General features: G+C 43.0%; 1 long non-coding RNA gene across 1 annotated transcript; it reads right to left on the bottom strand.

The window, feature by feature from the left end:
- Positions 1-193: 193 nt before the first annotated feature.
- LOC144585758 (uncharacterized) lies at positions 194-15,709 on the bottom strand. Its single transcript, XR_013540298.1, has 2 exons — positions 8,313-15,709; positions 194-5,077 (listed from the first exon to the last, which is right to left on the bottom strand). It is a non-coding gene; the product is annotated as an uncharacterized LOC144585758 (long non-coding RNA).
- Between the last annotated feature and the right edge of the window lie 8,502 nt (positions 15,710-24,211).

Below are 24,211 nucleotides of genomic sequence, written 5' to 3'. Positions count from 1 at the left end.
TTAAAAGTAGTAGAACATTGATTTTATAAAAATACTATTGAAGTATTTTTAACTCATCCTATAGGGTTCCTCCTAAGATCTGATGTTGTGGGCAGTCACCCCAAGGGCAGTGACAGAGTAGCAGTAGTACAGGTATACACCAGGGGCGATAACCAATAGATTTTCCCTGAGATAATGAAGACACCAAGCACCAGAGCAGTGTTGATATTATTTACAGAATATACAGGTATATTTACAGCTAGGTCTTTCTCAGTTCCAAAGTAATGCACAACAGTTTCCACAGAGTTTAGTGCATATATCAGAATCAATGTCCAGTAAATAAGTTCAGTAGTCATATACCATACATTCCATCCAAATAGTCAGAATTCCTCTTCAATACCAAGCACGTAGATACAACTTCCTCTAGAATTCTCCAGCACAGGAACATGAAGACTCTTCTCCACGAACACACCAACCAGCATCACCACCAACAACCCACAGATTGTGTGTGCTTGTGCTGCTAGTTTTATCCCATGGATAACCAATCCCATGATTGCATTCACAGCTGTAACAATCACCTCAGCTGTATACATTCAAGCTTTGCTTTGATTTACAATACTGATCCTGACAATACTTATTGTCATGGTACAAACTGGATTTAACAATTCTATCAGGTTTAGCCCAAACCTGTCAGGCAGCCTGGAAATCTGTGATTGGGAACTGGGCCTCCTCAGGAGTGGCCACAAGGCTTTGGAACACCCTGCTGGTGGGGGTGAATCAGGCCCCTTCCCTCCTAGCCTTTTGAAAGCTAATAAAAACAGATCAGAGAGGCTTTTCAGGATATCATCCTCTCATTATAGACTGTTATACTTAATTTTGTTACCTTATTGCCATTACCACTGGGGTGTTTTTGGCATTGTTTTGTTGAGGGTGGAGGGGGTTGAGTTTTTTTATGTTTTGTAAACCACTTAGAGAAGTGGCTCGCCACTAGATGGGCAGTATATAAATTAATTAATTAATTAATTAATTTGTTTTATTTCAATGCAGTCAGCCAATCAATATTGATAGGTCTCCTGAAGGTGGGTGTACGATGATTAAAGTCACACTGAAAGGCATTAAAACAATTCAAACATGTTCAAACAATTGTAAGCACTTTTAAACATTAGGAATATTTAAACAACCGAAAGAGAATAAATCCCAGGAAACTGAAGTGCCGAGTATTTCAATGATTAGCTGGAATTTAAAAATAAAGCGAGTGTTGAGGCTAGCTGGGCATCCAAGGCGAAAGCATACCAGAACTAGGGTGTTATAAGTGGAAGGCCTTCTCCTGCAAATCCATATCTCAGCATATGGCTCTATTTAGTTTCCATCTGCTATGCAAAGTGCAGTTTCTATGCATTCTGGAGTGCCAGCCATGCAGAAGTCTAACCTGGAATGGAACTATGACCAAGTTACTTCTGCCCAGGAAGTCTTCACTAACATAATGATGATCAGTGTTGGTAAAGTGGCAACCAGTGAGGGTAACAAGAGAACCCTCATTAGGATCGACTTTGCTTTTTCTGCTCCTCTTCCCTGCTTTGTGGTGCCTGCTCTATTGTTTGTTTGCTTGTTTTTAATGTTAGGTCTGTCTCCAGGCTCAGTTCTGCTAATTCATCAAATACATTGTGGCTGTCACCTTTTGGGACTTAGAAGACCTTGGGAATTTTACTGTTTTGGATTACAGATTCCAAGCTCTTTCCACCAGCATAGCCAGGACTGTGGGAATTGTAATCCAAAATAGGAATTTATTTTGGACTAAAACTCAAAGAACCTTCATGCCAGCAGGGCCGTGCAGGTGAGGGCTTGGTTGTGGAAATTGTAGTCTAAAATATTAACCTGGCCAAGCTCTGGGTTTTACAGATGACTGGCACTGTGAATCAGAGAGAACCCCATCACCTGTTTTCAATAGGAGTTTTATACCCTAGATCAGTGGTTCTTAACCTTGGGTTACTCAGGTGTTTTTGGACTAAAAACTCTCAGAAGTCTTCACCACTGTGCCAGACAGGATTTCTGGGAGTTGTAGTCCAAATCATCTGGGAACCCAAAGTTGGGCACTATTGTCCTAGATGCTTTAAAACCCAGTAATTTAGTGTAATCAAGTGAAACACAGACTAACCATCTTAAACTTCTAAAAGCAGCATAAACAATGTAGTTGAACAATTGTTCTTTAGTTAATGAGACACCTGCACAGCCCCTAATATGGTCCTGGCTTCTAAGATGAAAGTCTAACCTACTCTTGCTGATTTGAAGCCAGAAATCAGAGCCATAACTGGACATTTTGACATCCTAGGCTTTGTAATCCTGTTGGTTAAGCATGCACGATGTGAGATTGGGATCTTCAGGAAAAGGATGGAGGAATGAGATCTGAGCATGGTGGTCATGTTGATTCCCCATTGAACCTGCCTGTTTCATGTTTAATTCTGCCTGGGAAAGGCCACTGGCTATGAATAGGGCAAGCAGGTTCATACTCTTTCAGCAGCAAACACTGAGAGGCAGAGCTTTTTGTGCCCTTTTGACAGCATATTTTTGGGACCTATCCTGGGTCAAGGCCCTACCTACCCAGCCATAGTCATGACTCTGCCAGAAGTCCAAGTATAGCCTTCTACTTCCATGAGCACTGAAGCATTTTTAGCTGGCCTTAAAGAAGTTGTGTGGAAATAGCCTTGTTTTGTGATCTACCAAGTACAGCACAATAGGTACACTGAAATCTAATGAAGGTGCGGACAACAGTTTTCAGGGAACAGCTGGACTTCAGTTTCCTGGCCATATGGGATCATTAAGCCCTAATTCTACATTCAATTTTGTTTACTCCTCAGTAACAGCACAGGCCATTCCAAGAGTTATGACTGACTCAAAGCTAAACACCCCTTCAGGGATTGCTGTCTTGTTGTGGCAAAGGGGCTTGAGTAATTCAGAGAAGCTATGGGCTATGCCGTGCAGGGACACCCAAGACGGACAGGTCATACTGGAGAGTTCTGACTAAACGCGATCCACCTGGAGCAGGAACTGGCAAGCCACTCCAGTATCTTTGCCAAGAAAACTCCATGGACAGAAACAAAAGGCTAAAAGATATGACGCTGGAAGATGAGCCCCTCAGGTCAGAATGTGTCCAGCATGCTACTGAGGAAGAGCAGAGGACAAGAACAAGTAACTCCAGAGCTAATGAAGGGGTTGGGCCAAAGCCAAAAGGACGCTCAGCTGTGGACGCGCCTGGAAGTGAAAGGAAAGTCCGATGCTGCAAAGAAAAATACTGCATAGGAACCTGGAATGTAAGATCTATGAACCTTGGGAAGCTGGAGGTGGTCAAACAGGAGATGGCAAGAATAAACATTGACATCCTGGGCGTCAGTGAACTAAAATGGACAGGAATGGGTGAATTCAACTCAGATGATTATCATATCTACTATTGTGGACAAGAATCCCGTAGAAGGAATGGAGTAGCCCTCATAGTCAACAAAAGAGTGGGAAAAGCTGTAGTGGGATATAATCTCAAAATGATTTCATTACGAATCCAAGGCAGACCTTTCAACATAACAACAATCCAAGTTTATGCACCAATCACCAATGCTGAGGAGACTGAAATTGACCAGTTCTATGAAGACTTACAACACCTTCTAGAACTGACACCAAAGAAATATGTTCTTCTCAATATAGGGGACTGGAATGCTAAAGGAGGGAGTCAAGAGATAAAAGGAACAACAGGTAAGTTTGGCCTTGGAGTTAAAAACAAAGCAGGGCAAAGGCTAATAGAGTTTTGTCAAGAGAACAAGCTGGTTATCACAAATTCTCTTTACACATGGACATCACCAGATGGGCAATACCAAAATCAGATTGATTATGTTATCTGCAGCCAAAGATGGAGAAGCTCTATACAGTCAGCAAAAGCAAGACCTGGAGCTGAATTGTGGCTCTGATCATTAACTTCTTATAGAAAAACTCAAGCTTAAACTTAAGAGTTTAAGAAAGTAGGATAATTCACTGGGCTAGTCAAGTACAATCTAAACCAAATTCCTTATGAGTACACAGTGGAAGTGAAGAACAGATTTAAGGAACTCAATTTGGTGGACAGAGTACCTGAAGAACTATGGATAGAAGCTCGTAACATTGTACAGGAGGCAGCAACAAAAACCATCCCGAAGAACAGGAAATGCAAGAAAGCAAGGCTGTCCAACGAGCCCCTACAAATAGCCGAGAAGAGAAAGGAAACAAAATGCAAGGCAGATAGGAAAAGTTACAGAAAATTGAATGCAGACTTCCAAAGAATAGGAAGGAGAGACCGGGGGGGGGGGCTTCTTAAATGAACAGTGCAAAGAAATAGAGGAAAACAATAGAAAGGGAAAAACCAGAGATCTGTTCAAGAAAACTGGAGATATTAGAGGAACATTTTGTGCAAAGATGGACATGATAAAAGAAAAAAATGGTAGGGACCTAACAGAAGCAGAAGACATCAAGAAGAGGTGGCAAGAATACACAGAGGAATTATACCAGAAAGATCCGGACATCCCGGACAACCCAGATAGTGTGGTTGCTGACCTTGAGCCAGACATCCTGGAGAGTGAAGTCAAGTGGGCCTTAGAAAGCATGGCGAACAACAAGGCCAGTGGAGGTGATGGCATTCAAGTGGAACTATTTAAAATCTTAAAAGATGATGCTGTGAAGGTGCTACACTCAATACACCAGCAAGTTTGGAAAACTCAGCAGTGGCCAGAGGATTGAAAAAGATCAGTCTACATGCCAATCCCAAAGAAGGGCAGTGTCAAAGAATGCTCCAACTACCGTACAATTGCACTCATTTCACACGCTAGCAAGGTTATGCTCAAAATCCTACAAGGTAGGCTTCAGCACTATGGGGACCGAGACCTTCCAGAAGTAGAAGCTGGATTTCAAAGGGGCAGAGGAATTAGAGACCAAATTGCTAACATGCACTGGGTCACTGAGAAAGCCAGAAAGTTTCAGAAAAACATCTACTTCTGCTTCATTGACTGCACAAAAGCCCTTGACTGTGTGGACCACAGCAAACTATGGCAAGTTCTCAAAGAAATTTTAAGTGCCTGACCACCTTATCTGTGTGTGTGTGTTTAGTCATTTAGTCGTGTCCGACTCTTCGTGACCCCATGGACCAGAGCACGCCAGGCCCTCCTGTCTTCTACTGCCTCCCGGAGTTGTGTCAGGTTCATGTTGGTTGCTTCGCAGACACTGTCCAGCCATCTCATCCTCGGTCGTCCCCTTCTCCTCTTGCCATCACACCTTCCTAACATCAAGGTTTTTTCCAAGGACTCTTTTCTTCTCATGAGACGGCCAAAGTACTGGAGCCTCAGCTTCAGGATCTGTCCTTCCAGTGAGCACTCAGGGTTGATTTCCTTTAGAACTGATAGGTTTGTTCTCCTTGCAGTCCAGGGGATTCTCAAGAGCCTCCTCCAGCACCACAATTCAAAGGCATCAATTCTTCGGCGGTCTGCTTTCTTTATGGTCCAGCTCTCACTTCCATACATCACGACAGGAAAAACCATAGCTTTGACTATTCGGACTTTTGTTGACAAGGTGATGTCTCTGCTTTTCAAGATGCTGTCAAGATTTGTCATCGCTTTCCTCCCAAGAAGAAGGCGTCTTTTAATTTCAGGGCTGCTGTCTCCATCTGCAGTGATCATGGAGCCCAGGAAGATAAAATTTGACACTGCCTCCATATCTTCCCCTTCTATTTCCCAGGAGGTGATGGGACCAGTGGCCATGATCTTAGTTTTTTTGATGTTGAGTTTCAGACCGTTTTTTGCACTCTCCTCTTTCACTCTCATTACAAGGTTCTTTAATTCCTCCTCACTTTCTGCCATCAGAGTGGTATCATCTGCATATCGGAGGTTGTTGATATTTCTTCCGGCAATCTTAATTCCGGCTTCGGTTTCTTCCAGTCCAGCCTTCCGCATGATGTATTCTGCATATAAGTTAAATAAGCTGGGGGACAATATACAGCCTTGCCGTACTCCTTTCCCAATTTTGAACCACTCAGTTGTTCCATGACCAGTTCTAACTGTTGCTTCCTGCCCCACATATAGGTTTCTCAGGAGATGGATAAGGTGGTCAGGCACTCCCATTTCTTTAAGAACTTGCCATAGTTTGCTGTGGTCCACACAGTCAAAGGCTTTCGCATAGTCAATGAAGCAGAAGTAGATATTTTTCTGGAACTCTCTGGCTTTCTCCATAATCCAGCGCAAGTTAGCAATTTGGTCTCGAGTTCCTCTGCCTCTTCGGAATCCAGCTTGTACTTCTGGGAGTTCTCGGTCCACATACTGCTGAAGCCTACCTTGCAGGATTTTGAGCATAACCTTGCTAGCATGTGAAATGAGTGCAATTGTACGGTAGTTGGAGCATTCTTTGGCACTGCCTTTCTTTGGGATTGGGATGTAGACTGATCTTTTCCAATCCTCTGGCCACTGTTGAGTTTTCCAAACTTGCTGGCATATTGAATGTAGCACGTTAACAGCATCATCTTTCAAGATTTTAAATAGTTCATCTGGAATGCCATCACCTCCACTGGCCTTGTTGTTAGCCAGGCTTTCTAAGGCCCACTTGACTTCGCTCTCCAGGATGTCTGGCTCAAGGTCAGCAACTACATTGTCTGGGTTGTCCGGGATATCCAAATCTTTCTGATATAATTCCTCTGTGTATTCTTGCCACCTCTTCTTGACGTCTTCTGCTTCTGTTAGGTCCCTCCCATTTTTGTCTTTTATCATGTTCATCTTTGCGCAAAATGTTCCTCTAATATCTCCAATTTTCCTGAACAGATCTCTGGTTTTTCCTTTTCTGTTATTTTCCTCTATTTCTTTGCATTGTTCATTTAAGAAGGCCCTCTTGTCTCTCCTTGCTATTCTTTGGAAGTCTGCATTCAATTTTCTGTAACTTTCTCTATCTCCCTTGCATTTTGCTTCCCTTCTCCTCTTTGCTATTTCTAAGGCCTCGTTGGACAGCCACTTTGCTTTCTTGCATTTCCTTTTCTTTGGGATGGTTTTTGTTGCTGCCTCCTGGACAATGTTACGAGCCTCTATCCAAAGTTCTTCAGGCACTCTCTCCACCAAATCTAGTTCCTTAAATCTGTTCTTTACTTCCACTGTGTATTCATAAGGGATTTGGTTTAGATCATACCTGAGTGGCCCAGTGGTTTTTCCTACTCTCTTCAGTCTAAGCTTGAATTTTGCTATGAGAAGCTGATGATCAGAACCGCAGTCAGCTCCAGGTCTTGTTTTTGCTGACTGTATAGAGCTTCTCCATCTTTGGCTGCAGAGAATATAATCAATCTGATTTCGATATTGCCCATCTGGTGATTTCCATGTATAGAGTCGCCTCTTGTGTTGTTGGAAAAGAGTGTTTGTGATGACCAGCTTATTCTCTTGACAAAACTCTATTAGCCTTTGTCCTGCTTCGTTCTGAACTCCAAGGCCAAACTTCCCTGTTGTTCCTTTTATCTCTTGGCTCCCTACTTTAGCATTCCAGTCCCCTAGAATGAGAAGAACATCTTTCTTTGGTGTCAGTTCTAGAAGGTGTTGTAAATCTTCATAGAATTGTTCAATTTCAGTCTCCTCAGCAATGCTGGTTGGTGCATAAACTTGGATTATTGTGATGTTGAATGGTCTGCCTTGGATTCGTATTGACATCATTCTATCATTTTTGAGATTGTATCCCATTACAGCTTTTCCCACTCTTTTGTTGACTATGAGGGCTACTCCATTCCTTCTACGGGATTCTTGCCCACAGTAGTAGATATGATAATCATCTGAGTTGAATTCGCCCATTCCTGTCCATTTTAGTTCACTGATGCCCAGGATGTCGATGTTTATTCTTGCCATCTCCTGTTTGACCACCTCCAGCTTCCCAAGGTTCATAGATCTTACATTCCAGGTTCCTATGCGGTATTTTTCCTTACAGCATTGGACTTTCCTTTCACTTCCAGGCACGTCCACAGCTGAGCGTCCTTTCGGCTTTGGCCCAACCACTTCATTAGCTCTGGAGCTACTTGTACTTGTCCTCCGCTCTTCCTCAGTAGCATGTTGGACGCCTTCCGACCTGAGGGGCCCATCTTCCAGCGTCATATCTTTTAGCCTTTTGTTTCTGATCATGGGGCGTTCTTGGCAAAGATACTGGAGTGGCTTGCCATTTCCTACTCCAGGTGGATTGCGTTTAGTCGGAACTCTCCACTATGTCCTGTCCGTCTTGGGTGTCCCTGCACGGCATAGCCCATAGCTTCTCTGAGTTACTCAAGCCCCTTCGCCACGACAAGGCAGCAATCCATGAAGGAGGACCACCTTATCTATCTCCTGAGAAATCTGTATGTGGGACAGGAAGCAACAATTAGAACTAGATATGGAACAACTGATTGGCCCAAAATTGCATATGCAGTATGACAAGGCTTATTGTCATCCTGCTTGCTTATCTATCTATCTATCTATCTATCTATCTATCTATCTATCTATCTATCTATCTATCTATCTATCTATCTATCTATCTATCTATCTATCTATCTATCTATCTGTCTGTCTGTCTGTCTGTCTGTCTGTCTGTCTGTCTGTCTGTCTGTCTGTCTATCTATCTATCTATCTATCTATCTATCTATCTATCTATCTATCTATCTATCTATCTATCTATCTATCTATCTATCTATCTATCTATCTATCTATCTATCTATCTATCTATCTATCTATCTATCTATCTATCTAATTGAATTTCTACCCCGCGCATCTAGACCAAATGTTAAATAAGTCAAATAAATTATTTAACTTATATGCAGAATACATCATGCAAAAGGCTGGACTGGAGGAATCCCAAACTGGAATTAAGATTGCTGTAAGAAATATCAACAACCTCAGATATGCATATGATACCACTCTGATAGCAGAAAGTGAGGAGGAATTAAAGAACCTCTTGGTGTGAAGCTCAACATAAAAAAAAACTAATATCATGGCCACTGGTCCCATCTCCTCCTGGCAAAGAGAAGAGAAAGATATGGAGGCAGTGACAGATTTTACTTTCTTGGGCTTCATGATCACTGCAGATGGTGACAGCAGCCACGAAATTAAAAGACACCTGCTTCTTGGGAGGAAAGTGATGACAAACCTAGATAGCATCTTAAAAAGCAGAGACATCACCTTGCTGACAAAGGTCCGCATAGTCAAAGCTATGGTTTTTCCTGTAGTGATGTATAGACATGAGAGCTGGACCGTAAAGAAGGCTGACCGCTGAAGAATTGATGCTTTTGAATTGTGGGGCTGGAGGAGAGTCTTGAGAATCCCCTGGACTGCAAGGAGAATAGACCAATCCATTTTGAACGAAATCAGCCCTGAGTGCTCACTGGAAGGACAGATCCTGAAGCTGAGGTTCTAATACTTTGGCCATTTCATGAGAAGAGAAGACTCCTTGGAAAAGCCCCTGATGTTGGGCAAGTGTGAGGGCAAGAGGAGAAGGGGATGAGATGGTTGGACAGTGTCACCAAATTGACCAACATGAGTTTGACCCAACTCCGGGAGGCAGTGGAAGACAGGAGGGCCTGGCGTGCTCTGTTCCATGGGGTCACAAAGAGTCGGACATGATTTAACGACTAAACAGCAAGAACAACCTTAAACAAGAAAAATAGAATGAGGAAAATAAGTATCTAGATTAAAAACAACAACAACATGATACCAGCAGGCCTGAGTTCCCAGAATGCTAAAGTTGCAAAGGCATTAATAAATTCAGCACCAATTTCCTGTTAGAACCGTTTATGGGATTCAGATAAAGCCACATATGGTTGAAAACAAGGATACCTTGCATCACCCAAGACTCTTAATAGCCAATGTTTTGTTTTGTATTCAGAAAAACATTCTATAATTTTGTTTCTACTTCCATTGTACAATTGTAAATCCTGTACAACAGATTAACAATTTGGAATAAAACATAATTACTGTGTAGATGATGTGGACATATACAAAAAATTTTTTCATTTAAAATATGTTTTACCTACACTTTTCTCCCTTTCTCATGAGCCTGGGATAACTACATTTACAGTATTTTTACATTAGTTATCCAATAAGCATTGTTGCTTCTGCACAGAGGGTCACTATTGTGCCTTTCCAGGCCCACTCTTTAGCCATATTAGTAATCTGTAATAAATAGCCACAACCAAGTATTTGTTAGGTTGTTTCCAAACCAACATGTGAAAGTCATTTCCACACACCCTCCATTTTGTGGGTCTTTCTTAATCTTTTACTCTGCCACATTCTGCCTTCATATATATATGTATATATATATAGGTCCCAAGCTATATATTAAAATAGATACAATTAGCTCATCTCTGTATGTATATTACAGTTACAGTTACTCTTAGTTACAAGTTACTCTTCTTTACTATTCCTCCCAGAGTCCCCCAGTCTGCGAATTGTCTTAACCCCCACCCAAAAGGAACTTCTCAAGCTCTGGACTGTTTATATACATAGAAGATGTTCAAAAATCATTCTTGACTGATTTTTATTTCCATAAAAATTTATTTTATGCCACTTATTTATGAGTGGGTATCTTTCAAGAGGCTGCTGAAAGAAATGCATTTTTGTTCACTGGGGCATTTTATATATAAAACAACCCGCTGACGTTAGGGCAGTGCCAGCTGCCAGGCAGCACACAGGTTTGTTGGTATTGGAAAAACGGGCCGAGAGCTGGCAGTTCCCTCTTGCATCTGTTAGCTTCAGAAAGAGTCACAGCTACATCAAAAGGCATGTCCTGGGTTTTGTTTTTTGTCCCCCCCCCCCCCATGGTGTCTGAATTGATCTAAAACAGTCTGAGTTCCCAGACCATTTTGGGAAGGTGGGAAGGAAAGGAGGTGTTGGTACGAAGGAAGTGTGAAATAAGATAGCCGCTAACCTAAGTTTGGTTTGGAACAAGGCCACTATCAAAACTGACACCACCACCCCTTTGAAAACCCACCCCTTGCAGAGCCACTGAAGCCCATGTCCAGCTACCATCTCACTTCAAAAAAAAAAAAAAAACTGTATTTCCTCATGCTCACTACTGCCCTTGCCATTTATTACACAACATTTATTGAAACACAGGCTCTGAAAACTTATTCCTCACTGAAACATTATAGATAGAAAAAGAGTTTACTTTTTTATATAAACATCTATCTTGCTTGACCTACAGAAAAATAACTACAAAAATAAGGCTTCTGAAAACTGATCTATCATATCCCCAAATTTAACATTTTTTAAAAAGCCATGTTTAACATAATAAACCAATACTGTAAATAATAATTTTGAGTGTCATGATGCAGTTTTAGAAACAGAATATTTAAAGAAAATCAGAGAAAAAGAGAGAGAGAGAGAGAGACGTGAACTATCACCCCTTTTAAATAATAATAATTAATAATTGTGTGCCATGAAGTTAATGCTGACTTTTGGATATCTTTTTTCAGGATTTTCCAGGAAGAGAGTACAGGAGTACCACCATATTTTCCAGGGATTGGCTCCAAATCCCCGTGGATACCAAAAACTGTGGATAATAGTGAACACGGCCAAGTGACAAGGTGCTGGGGCACATCTCAATTGTATGTTTGGTTATGCAACCAACTGTACAACCAAGATAAACACTGGCACCTCCTCAATTAGCTGTATTCACCTGCAGAACATTACACAAATCTTATATGAATGTCAATAAAATTTTGTCTGCAGAATCAAAGGTAGGGAATGCAATTCCTCCCTGTGCATCCCAAGTTCCACAGTCCCAAAGCAGGAAGAAGGAGCTGCTGGGTAATTTAGTAATTTAGGCATCTGGCTGCAGAGTTTGGGAGTTTAATTCCTCACTGTGCTTCTTAGCTTTGCAGTTCTAAGATTATTATCATTACAATGGTGCCTCGCTTAGCGATCTTAATCCATGCAGCAAAAATCGCTGCTAAGCGATTTCATCGCTAAGCGATATTAAAAAGCCCATAGAAATACATTAAAACGCCATTCATGCGTTCCTATGGGCTTAAAAACTAACCTTAAGTGAAAATCCTCCATAGGGGCGGCCATTTTTGGTGCCTCTAAAGCGAGGCAACACAGCATTTTGTTTACCCGGCGGCCATTTTGGAACCGCCGATCAGCTGTGTGAAAATGGGGGCTTTGCGATGATCGCTTCCCTGCGATTATCGCAAAGCAAATTTTCCCCATAGGGAACATTGCAAAGCGATCATTTTTGCAATCGCAAAAACATCGCAAAGTGATTTCTTCGTTAAACGGAGCAATCGCTATGCGAGGCACCACTGTATATAAAAATACTATGGAAAGGACTGCCGTAAATCAGAATTGAGTTCATGTTATGTAATTATTATTTTGATTGAAGAAACATTAGAAGGGTTTCTAATGGAAGAAGCCTCATGGCATGGTGGCTAAACTGCACTACTGCTGCCAAAACTCTGCTCACGACCAAGTTAAATCCCAGGTAGCCGGCTCAAGGTTCACTCAGCATTCCATCATTCCGCGGTCGGTAAACTGAGTATCCAGCTTGCTGGTGGGGGGCAATGAATAGTCTGCAAGATTACATTGTAAACTGCCCAGAGAGTGCATTAACTGCTACAGGGTGCTATATAGGCAGCACACTTTGTTTTGTTTCACAATGAATTTTTAAAAATAATACAAAATAAGAGATTAATGCAAAATGGTGACTTAAAATTGCACCCACTATAAAGGATATACAGTAGAGAATTTCTTCTGAGTTTAAGTTTAGTTGCTTATTAAATCACTGTCTATACCCCAGTCCAACATATAGCATCTCTCTACTTCATCTAAAAGTGATAGTGTACTAGCATTAAGGACACTTATGTGGATGTATAGAAGTTAAGCTGCAACTAGGCCCATTGAATCAGTGGTGATTTATTAACTCAACTCTTCCATAAGTTCCACTGATTCAGTGGGACTAATCTAACTGTGACTTACTATCGGATTTCAGCCAATGAGATGTACCGTATACAGAAAAAAAAATCCACATCATCCACCAATAGCAAGTCAGCTGCCAGTCTACTCATAGCTTACTGCAGAACAGCAGTGCCTTATTAGCCCTAGGAGCCATTTTTGTGGAAACACCCATAGCCTCTTTGCCAACCACAAAAACCTGGGAGAAGAATAAAGAGATATAGAGGTACATGCAGGGCTCGAATCCTGTTGGGAAAGAAACAAACCCACTCATAATGGCACTTGTGCACTTGGAGATTTTGGCAAGGGCTGAATTGCAGGATGAGTTGTGTACTGTTTGGGAAACTAGTCACATAATGGACACCTTGCCAAAGGCTGAAAATTACTTATGCCATTACTGTTGTCCTTATCTTTTCTAACTCCAGCAGGTTTCTGGCTATGTATTTTAATGTCTGGCCTTGTGCATCTTCAATTTTTAATTTTATTTTAAGCAGCCCTGTTCTTGGCACAATGGACCCATTGAAGGCAAAGTGGAACTTTTTGGGCAGAAGTTGATTTTAGTATTTCTCCTTTCTAGCTGGCCGTCTCCTGTAGTTAATCGGAAATCAATGCCTATTATTTGAGCTGCTGGGATGGAATAAAGAAAGAGGCACTGTCCCTGCTCTCATCTATTCTGTTGCAAATGGTGCCTCCACAGAATTTGAAAAGCGCCAAGCAGAGCCTGTAAACAAATCAGGCCCATTGGCTCCTGTGAAAAGCCAAAGGAAAGCCCAAATGCCAGGATTAACCAAGGGAAAACCATCTCAATGGATAAACCAACAGTGATTGACTACACTGAAGAGGAGCTCAGCAAAGGCGGTTTTCTTCCCTGCCAATAAAAGTATGAGAAAGAAAAGAGTGAAATAAAGGTTCAAAATTTGGCAGATGTTGTCAGTGGCATGTACAGGTTGAGGTTTCCAGGCAGATCTTTTATCTTTCAATGACAAATAAATAAATATTTCACCACATCTCGGATGTAGATGCACTTGCGAGTGCTGACAATCAGGTGTGGGTGACAGTTCCGGTGTTATTTTCAAGGCCTTCATAAACTTTGCCTGGGATTCCCACAGCATTCATGTGAGCGTATTATTATTCAATAAAGCTAAGGATTTTGAGCACATTTGACTTTACCAGGGTTATTTACATTAGAAGCATTTTTTTAAAAAGCATTGCATTCAGAACAAATTAAGAATAAATAGTTATTTGCCCAAAAGACACCTGCTTCTTGGGAGGAAAGCGATGACAAACCTTGACAGCATCTTAAAAAGCAGAGATATCACCTTGCCAACAAAAGTCCGAATAGTCAAAGCTATGGTTTTTCCTGTAGTGATGTATGGAAGTGAGAGCTGGACCATAAAGAAAGCAGGCCGCCGAAGAATTGATGCCTTTGAATTGTGGTGCTGGAGGAGGCTCTTGAGAGTCCCCTGGACTGCAAGGAGAACAAACCTATCAATTCTGAAGGAAATCAACCCTGAGTGCTCACTGGAAGAACAGATCCTGAAGCTGAGGCTCCAATACTCTGGCCATCTCATGAGAAGAGAGGACTCCCTGGAAAAGACCTTAATGTTGGGAAAGTGTGAAGGCAAGAGGAGAAGGGGACGACAGAGGATGAGATGGTTGGACAGTGTCATTGAAGCAACCAACATGAAACTGACCCAACTCCGGGAGGCAGTATAAGACAGGAGGGCCTGGCGTGCTCTGGTCCATGGGGTCACGAAGAGTCAGACACGACTAAACGAACGCCCAAAATAAAAAAAAAGAGTGCTAACCAATGAACGAAGGTGAACTGGCAGGGCAAATAGTTACCCACTTGCAGAAACACAGGCTCACATCCCATGCCCAGCTTTTACCTGCACGTTTTAAATGATATGAGAGCTTTCGATCTGAATGCAGTAGTTGCCTTGGATCAAGATCTAGTTCAGGACTGTCTCAATTAAATGATAGCAGTCCTCGGGGTTTCAGACAGACATTTTTCTCAGTAACTTCCTCAAGAAGCCAGGAATTGAAGCCAGGAATTTATACACAGAGACACAACCTCTACCACAGAGTTGTGGTACTTTTCCTTCTGCTGTGGAGTCTTTTTTACTCACTAACCAAAGAGGTTTTGATGGCAACTCATATTTTACAACATTAGCTCTGCTAATTTATATTTGTATATTTAGATATCTATAGTTTAAGTGAATATGCAATACATCCCACTGCACTTGGAAAGCTTACGCCCAGGGGACCTGTACACCTGCTCCATGTGGTATCTAAATGCCGAGGGTCCCTGCTCTCCCTTTTATTGGATTTGAACTGGACAGCCCTTCAACTAGATTATTTAGTTCTTGGACTAAAACTCCCAGAAGTCTTCACCACTAGCTATGCTGACCAAGATTTCTGGGAGCTGTAGTTCAAGAATATCTGGGGACCCAAGGTTGGAAACCACAGAACTAGAGGATGGCTTCAGCTATAGGACTGTCCTCTGCAAAGGTCTGGACTCAGTCATCCATAGAGTCCGTTCCAGCTCTGTAATTCTAAGATGATGATGTCACGGCACCATCCTGCAGGATCCTGGGATCTGTAGTTTAAATCACAATAACTGTGGAATGTAAATACACAATAGTTATATTATTTTAAATATAGTAATGTAAAGCAGTGCTAACTAGGATTTAGGGCCAGTTTCTACCCATATTCAGAAGTTATCTTGATGGATGGATTGGATTGGATTGGATTCAATTTGATTTATATACTACCCCATTAGTGCAAGCACTACACTGGGTTAAAAAGTCATAAACCCTCAATACACCACAATAACAAAAAATGTAGTTAAAACAATGCAAGCAATAGAAAAGACAGTAATTATTGTTACATACAGCACTGATGTTACCTGTCTGTCATGGGTTTGGAGGGAAAGTTCCATCCTATGGGGAGTGGAAGGCGGGACATCAGGAGGAGGGGCTGTACTGTATATATATGTGATGCGTGTGTGGAGAAGTAGAGACGCTGGGATGTGAAGACGAAGCAGCAGCTGGGAAGAAGAAGCTGGTGTGGGAGTCTGTGTGTCAGACAGGGTACTACTGTGTGTCAGAGTACCAACCTGATAGGTTCAGGTGTCTGTTGGTTAGCCAGAACTGATAGGTTCAGGGTCTGTGCTTCAAGTTAAGGGTTCTGTGTGAACCAAACTGTGTGTATGTATGAGTGAAACTAAGCCACGTTACTATATCTTATTCACCTAATCATTTTATTTTCCCTGTGTGTTGTATTTAATAAACCTTATTCTTTTATTTGTTGAAAATCCATCCCTGGTCTGTGTGACTTCTTATAGGGAATGGTTGGTGGCAGCTTAGTTAACGTGTGGCAGATCCCAGTAGGTCTGGGTTTGTCACATTGATTGGTGTCCAGCGTGTGGGATACGACTGGTCCAGTTGTCCAGCGGTCCAGCGAAGCCTTGGCAAGTGTGCCCAGAGCAAGGGGGGTCTAGTCAGGGACAATCTGAGGCGCGTAGGTAATCTTCTAGGTGTACCTCACGGGGAGGTGCGCTAGTGGAAGAATGTGCCAACTGGGGAGACTAGATTAGAGTGCTCTGAGGCGGCCTGGTTTTGGCGGGAAAAAAGCTGAGGCAAAACTGTGTAGTAACAGTGATTTAGCCTGCCTGCTGAGAGGCCCAGCAGAGGGGGGTAGGCTCTGGCTCGCAACTGTTGCAAGTTAAGTGCTGAAGGACAGCAGCAATCTCTAGGGAAAGCTGGTTCTGAGGCAAAAGGAAAAAAAAAAGTGGTCGTTTTATTTTGAGGCTTGACTTTTTAAAGCAGCTTGTTCTGAGGGGGGATTATGCCCTTGACTCGAAGCCAAGTGGCAGAAATGGGTGAAGTGAAAGACCCCCAGATTGACCAAGGTTCTGAGGATGAATTTGGCTCAGTGCAAGGTGACAGCACAGGAGAGCAGAACCCAGAACTCAGAAAATTGCTCATAGCCCAACAGCATGAACTGAGGGTGAGGGAAATGGAGGAAAGATTAGAGAGAGAAAGAAGGGAGGAAAGGGAGAAACAGAGACAATTTGAATTGGCATTGGAGAGAGAGAAAATGGCGTTTGAATTAAGAAAACTGGAACTGATGAACCAGAACAATAATAACAATAGGGATTCTGAGGGAGGCCAATTGTCTAAAGCTGACCTGAAGAAATTCCCTGTGTACCACAAGGGAGATTGTCCTGAGGTGTTCTTTTCCTTAGTGGAAAGAGCGTTTGTGGACTTCTCAGTGAGGGAAACTGAGAAGATGACCATCATGCGATCTTTAATCAGTGGTAGCCTGGCTGAGGTCTATGCCGAGATGCCTGAGGAACTGATGAAAGATTTTGCAGAGTTTAAAAAACTGGTGTTTGCAAGACATGGGATAAATGCGGAGCAGCTGAGACAAAGATTCAGGTCCCTCACAAAAAAACCAGAGCAGACTTTTACCCAAGTGGGGGCCCAATTGGTGAGGCTGCTTGAGAAATGGCTATCTCAGGAGGGGACAGAGACCTATGAGCAGCTTAAAGACTTGATAGCACTGGAACAGTTCTATTCAGTCCTGCATGGGGAATTGAAATTCCAGGTGAGGGAAAGGAAACCAAAATCTGTGGCAGAAGCAGCCGAGATTGCAGATTTTATTCACCAGATAAGAAAGCCCTTAGGTGAGGAGAAATCTGTAGGAAAACCCAAAGAAACCTACAGCAAGTACTCTCAGGGACCAGGGAAAAACCAGCAAGGGGGAGGGGCCCATGGTGAAGGGAAGCCCTCAGACATGAAACCAAGACCTCAGATTTTGGAGGGAAAACTAAAACAAGATGAGAGAGAATCAAAATACACCAGAAAATGTTATTTCTGTCAGGGAAAGGGCCATCTAATCTCAGAGTGTGAGAAATTAAAGCAGCTAAAAGGAATTGTGCCTCAGGATTCTAGTGGAACCAAGCCAAAAGCTGTGTTCTGTGTCCAGAAAGAGCAAGGCTCATTGTCACTGAGGGAGCCTGTTGCCATGGCTGCTCAGTCTGGAACGGCTGCATCTGCTGATCAGGCTGAGGAAGGTGGTCCTCTTGTGCAGGTCAAGCGATGCTTGCTCGTGAGAACAGATTCTCAGTTGTTTGAGACAGCAGGGGTGGACGTAGGAATACTTGACCGTCAGTATAGGGGGCTGCGGGACACTTGTTCCCAGGTAACCCTGTGCCATCCAGATATTATTCCTAGGGAGTTTATAATCCCAAATGAGAGCATGAAGGTGGCAGGGATTGAGGGGCAGATAATCTCACTGCCAGTCGCGGAGGTACCTGTCAACTTTCAAGGCTGGAGGGGAGTTTGGCGGCTAGCAATTTCATCGACTCTGCCAGCAGCCGTGCTCGTGGGAAATGACCTGGCTGAACATGTGAAAAGGGTGCTAGTGATTACACGTTCACAAGCCACCACGGGGACAGTTCAGGGGGGTAATGATGAGCCAGAGACGGAAGCAGAGGGGAGTTCAGAAGCTGTGGTGGAAACCTTAACCACAGACAGCAGATTTGGACAAGAGCAAAAGGCAGACGCTACTCTCCAAAAGTGTTTTGAACAGGTGACTGACGCCCAGCTAACACCTGAAACCCCAGTGAGATTTCTGGAGAAAAAGGGGATTTTATATAGAGAAACCCTGAGGAATATCTCAAAAGGGGGAGATGGGATCAGAAGTCAGCTAGTGGTACCTGAAAAGTATCGCCCCATGATCTTACAAAGGGGGCACTCTGACATGTTTGCTGCACACTTAGGGGTGAACAAAACACAGCAGAGAATCACACAGAATTTTTACTGGCCTGACATAGGGAAGCAGATCAGGGAGTTCTGTAAACAATGTGATGTGTGTCAAAGGCAGGGGAATAGCCGCGATAGGACCAAAGCAAAGTTGTGCCCTTTGCCTGTGATTGACACTCCGTTCAAATGCATAGGGGTGGATATTGTGGGACCTTTGCCCAAGGCCACAAAGAGGGGGAACAGGTTCATTCTCACAATTGTGGACCATGCCACAAGGTACCCTGAAGCCATACCCTTGACTAACATTGAAACTAACACAGTGGCAGATGCTTTGGTGGGGTATATGTCCAGGATGGGATTTGCCTCAGAAATAATCACAGATTTGGGCGCATCGTTCACATCAAAGCTCATGAAACGCTTATGGCAAATCTGTGGAATTAAGCACAAGGAAACCACTGCCTATCATCCTGAAAGTAATGGGTTAACTGAGAAGTTCAATGGGACTTTAATGCGCATGATTAGGGCTTACTTGGCAGAGAATCCAAACAATTGGGACCAGAAGCTGCAATCCCTTTTGTTTGCTTATCGATCAGTGCCACAAGCCAGTACCGGGTTCAGTCCATTTGAACTTTTATTTGGGAGAAGGGTGAAAGGGCCCCTTGATTTGATCAAACAAAATTGGGAGCAGATCACCCAGGATGACCCACAAGACGTTGTGACATACATAGACTCTTTAAGGAATAACCTAAAGAGAAATCTAGAGCTGGCAGCAGAAAACCTGCAAGCTCAGAAGGTCAGACAGAAAACATGGTATGACCACAAAGCTAGAGAGAGGCACTTTGACCCAGGGGAGGAAGTGCTTTGGCTTAGGCCCTGCAGAGAGAATAAACTGCAGCTCAAATGGGCAGGACCATATAGGGTCATTTCCAAGATGTCAGACCTGAACTACCTAATAGAGCAGGAGGAGAACCAAGCAAGGAGGGTGGTTCATGTGAATGCCCTAAAACCCTACTACAGAGGGGAACAGAGGGTTTTATTCGCGATAAAAGCAGCTGAGAGTGAGGAAGCTGAATTACCCTTCTGGGAGGGTAGAGGGGAAGTAAAATATAACCCAGAGGAGGTAAAGATCAGTCCTGCACTCACCCAAGACCAGCAGCAAGAACTAAAAATGCTGCTTAGCAAATATCAACAGGTGTTTTCCAACAAGCCGGGGATAGTGAAGGGAGTGATGCATCGGATCCACACAGGGGATGCACCCCCGCAGGCAGTATCCCCATACCGAGTAACGGGACCCTATAGGGACAAGGTGCGGAAGGAGCTGGACGAGATGCTTAGGGAGAACATAATCGTCCCCTCTTCTAGTCCTTGGTCCTCTCCGATAGTCCTTGTGGACAAGCCTGATGGGAGCATTAGGTTTTGTGTCGATTACAGGAAATTAAACCGTGTAACCACTCCTGATGCCTACCCAATGCCCAGGCTAGACAACCTGATTGAAACCATAGGGGGTTGTCGGTTCATCTCATCATTGGACCTGGTAAAGGGATATTGGCAATTAAGAATTGATCCCAGGGATCAAGAAAAGACCGCCTTTTGCAGCCCTTTTGGTCTCTATGAGTTTCGAGTCCTGAGCTTTGGTCTCAGAAATGCACCAGCCACATTCCAAAGGCTGATGGACCAGACCTTGGCAGGGCTCAGTGACTTTACAGTGGCCTACATTGACGACATAGGGATCTTCAGTAATACCTGGGAAGATCACCTGATACACCTGGAGTTAGTGCTGCAGAGGTTAAGTGCAGCAGGGCTAACAGTAAAGGCCAGCAAGTGTCAGCTGGGTAGCCCAGAAATAAAATACTTGGGTCACATGGTAGGGGGAGGAATGATAAAACCCCTAGAGGCCAAAATAGAAGCTGTTCGTGATTGGCCCAGACCCAACACCAAGAAAAAAGTCAAATCATTTCTTGGGTTGGTGGGCTACTACAGAAAGTTCATCCCGAGGTTTAGCGAGATTGCGGCTCCGCTGACCGATCTGACGAGGAAGACGGCTGATGACCGCATCCCGTGGACCAGCGACTGTGAGGCGGCGTTCCAGAGGTTGAAGGAGGCGTTAATCAACTATCCTGTGCTGCGTGCTCCAGACTTCGACCGGGAGTTCATCATCTACACCGATGCGTCTAACAGCGGGGTAGGAGCAGTTCTGTGCCAGGAGGATGAGAATGGTGACCAGCATCCAGTGTCCTACCTGAGTAGGAAACTTCAAAAAGGTGAGAGACATTTGGCAACCGTGGAGAAGGAGTGTTTGGCCATAGTCTACGCGATCCAGAAGGCCAAGCCTTACATCTGGGGAAGACATTTTATTCTGTGCACTGACCATTCACCATTGCAATGGTTAAAGACAATGAAAACCCACAATAGCAAACTTATGAGGTGGGCTTTAAACCTACAGGACTATGACTTTGAAGTGAAGGTGGTCAGAGGGTCAGTGAACTGTGTTGCTGACGCCTTGTCAAGAAGACCTGAAGAATGAAGACGGCGAAAGAAACATGGACTATGTATATATATTGATGACAAAAAGTTAAATGTACCTATTTTTTGAATTTGGTTTGTATGAATAAAGGTAAATTGATGTAATGTATATGGTAAATGTTTAAATGCCTAATTGCTATGGTTAACTTAGAATGTAAGTATAAGTAAGTATGATATGGTATGTATAACTGTTGTTGTGTGTTTTATCCAGGTTGTTTTTTTGGGAAAAAGCACCTTAGCTTTCCCCCTACAAAACAACTTATAAAGAGGGGAGGTGTTACATACAGCACTGATGTTACCTGTCTGTCATGGGTTTGGAGGGAAAGTTCCATCCTATGGGGAGTGGAAGGCGGGACATCAGGAGGAGGGGCTGTACTGTATATATATGTGATGCGTGTGTGGAGAAGTAGAGACGCTGGGATGTGAAGACGAAGCAGCAGCTGGGAAGAAGAAGCTGGTGTGGGAGTCTGTGTGTCAGACAGGGTACTACTGTGTGTCAGAGTACCAACCTGATAGGTTCAGGTGTCTGTTGGTTAGCCAGAACTGATAGGTTCAGGGTCTGTGCTTCAAGTTAAGGGTTCTGTGTGAACCAAACTGTGTGTATGTATGAGTGAAACTAAGCCACGTTACTATATCTTATTCACCTAATCATTTTATTTTCCCTGTGTGTTGTATTTAATAAACCTTATTCTTTTATTTGTTGAAAATCCATCCCTGGTCTGTGTGACTTCTTATAGGGAATGGTTGGTGGCAGCTTAGTTAACGTGTGGCAGATCCCAGTAGGTCTGGGTTTGTCACATTGATAACCATAAATTATGAGTAACCCTGTAAAAAAATCTCATGTGCTATCTGTAGGAGCATTGCACCCCATGTGAGCCTTCTGAGCTTTAAGATCTCGAGAGGCCTTTCCCTCAGTTGCACCAGCTTCCCAGGCTTGTTTAGTGTGGGCATGAAAGAGGGTCTTCTCAGTGACTACTCCCAGGCTTTGGAATACCCTACCCCAAGAAGCCCGATTGGCTTTCAACTAGATTCATCCATCAAGTCCTTCCTGCCTTTCTGTCATCAGGCAAATATCTTCCTTTCCAGACAGGCTTTTCAACAATAAGCTGGAGTTGTAAGAATGCTGTAATTATTGAATTTAAGAGATTTTCAAATTAAAAAAAAAGTTTTTTAAATGTTTCCAATTGTCGTTTTAATATTGATAATTTTTAAAGTATAGTTCTTTCAGTGTTTTTACTCATCCTGATACAGTTTTATTTGTGAGCCACCTTAGGCTCCCTATGGGGAGAAAGGCAGCATATAGATAAACGTACAGTGGTGCCTCGCTTAACGAGTGCACCGTTTAACGACAAATCCGCATAGCGACACGTTTTTTGCTATCGCTAATGCGATCGCATTGCGACGTTTTGAATGGCAAAACATCGCACTGCGATGATCGGTAAGCGTTTCGCTTACCAATCTTCGCATTGCGATGTTCTAAAAACAGCTGATCGGCAATTCCAAAATGGCTGCTGGAAGAAAAAAATGGCCGCCCGCTCTGTTTTCACGCCCTGCCCTCGCTTACCGGGCGGCGAAAATGGCAGCCAGATGGAGGATTCCCCACATAGCGGTGAGTTTTCACCCCATAGGAACTCCGTTTAATGCGTTCCTATGGGTTTTCCCCCCCGCATAGCAACGAATCCGGATAGCAACGTTAATCCTGGAAAGGGATTAACGGCGCTATTCGGGGCACCATTGTATATTGTATCTATGCTGTTTTTATATACGATAAGTAGAGATTTGGTTTTCTTTTTGTTTGGTGTTTTATTTGGATTATTATTGTAGTTTTGTTTCATGTCTATGTTGTGATATTGTAAGCTGCCCAAAGTAGTGGCTTGGCAACTGGATGGACAGAGCAAAATTTTAAATAAAGGAATATAGTACAGACCTCCCATTTAAGGAAATACCCACATACACACTTTTCCCAAAAGTTCCTGATTGTGGTAACTTTGCATGTGAGCAAGAGCCTCTCTTTTTCAGATGCATCACTTGTTCAGTGGAGAAAGCAACAATGCAGAAGGAAGAGGCTAGGTGCCTTCTGTTATTCCATGCTGGATCAGATAGATTTATTCTTTGTTAACATAAGAAAAGATGCTGGCTTTACATCAGGATCAGAGAGAGCCAAGATTACTAAGGAGACAAAAAATGAGCTTTGGATATTACACTTAACAGTAATCATTTCTTTATTTTGCTGACTATTATTTACAGGGCAATGTATGCTCAGCCTTATTTTAATATTGTACGCTACCGTAGTGCATCACCAGCATAATTAAAGAACCATACATTTTTTCCAACCAGTGGCCCATTAATTTCTGATTCACAAAAAAGAGAGCTTCTGATATTTGGGTAATGAGGCATCCAAAGGAAAGGTGATTCTCACACAAAGCCATCATAATCTCTTGACTACTATCAAATTAAGGAGCTCTTGCAGGATGCAGGTCTCATAGCCAAGTAGCTCACTAGGTGATTAATCTACTGCTGGGTTAAGTGAGGTTGTGCAAATAAAGAAGTTGTGGGGGGAACGGGGAAATGATCCTCGCCGTAATGATCCATGCCTTGACAACCTCCAGTTTAGAGATTACTGTAACAGAGTACAGTGGTGCCTCGCTTAACAGGTGCTCCATTTAGCAACGAAATCGCTTAGCGATGACTTTTTTTGAGCGTTTTGCGCTTCGTTTAGTGATGGTCCCTATGGGCAATTTTCGCTTAGTGATGGTTGGGACCATGCTTCGCATAGCGATGAAATTTTGGGTCCCCTGTTTCGCTTAACGATGGTTTAAACAGCCTCATGTTTGCTGTTTTTTAAATGTTTTCCTGTTATTTATAAAGTTAAAGTTTACTCTTTAAAATGTTTGAAATCATAAGGTGCACTTAATAAACTCTTTGTTAACCAAATTTGACTTTGTTCTGACTCTTTTTTAATTTGTTGTTGTATTTTTCCCCCATTGAGATGCATTG

This window comes from Pogona vitticeps, chromosome 1, assembly GCF_051106095.1.
Source record: "Pogona vitticeps strain Pit_001003342236 chromosome 1, PviZW2.1, whole genome shotgun sequence".
Taxonomy (NCBI): Eukaryota; Metazoa; Chordata; class Lepidosauria; order Squamata; family Agamidae; genus Pogona; species Pogona vitticeps.
The sequence above is the reverse complement of the archived record's forward strand: the minus strand, read 5'-3'. Positions and strand labels throughout refer to the sequence as shown.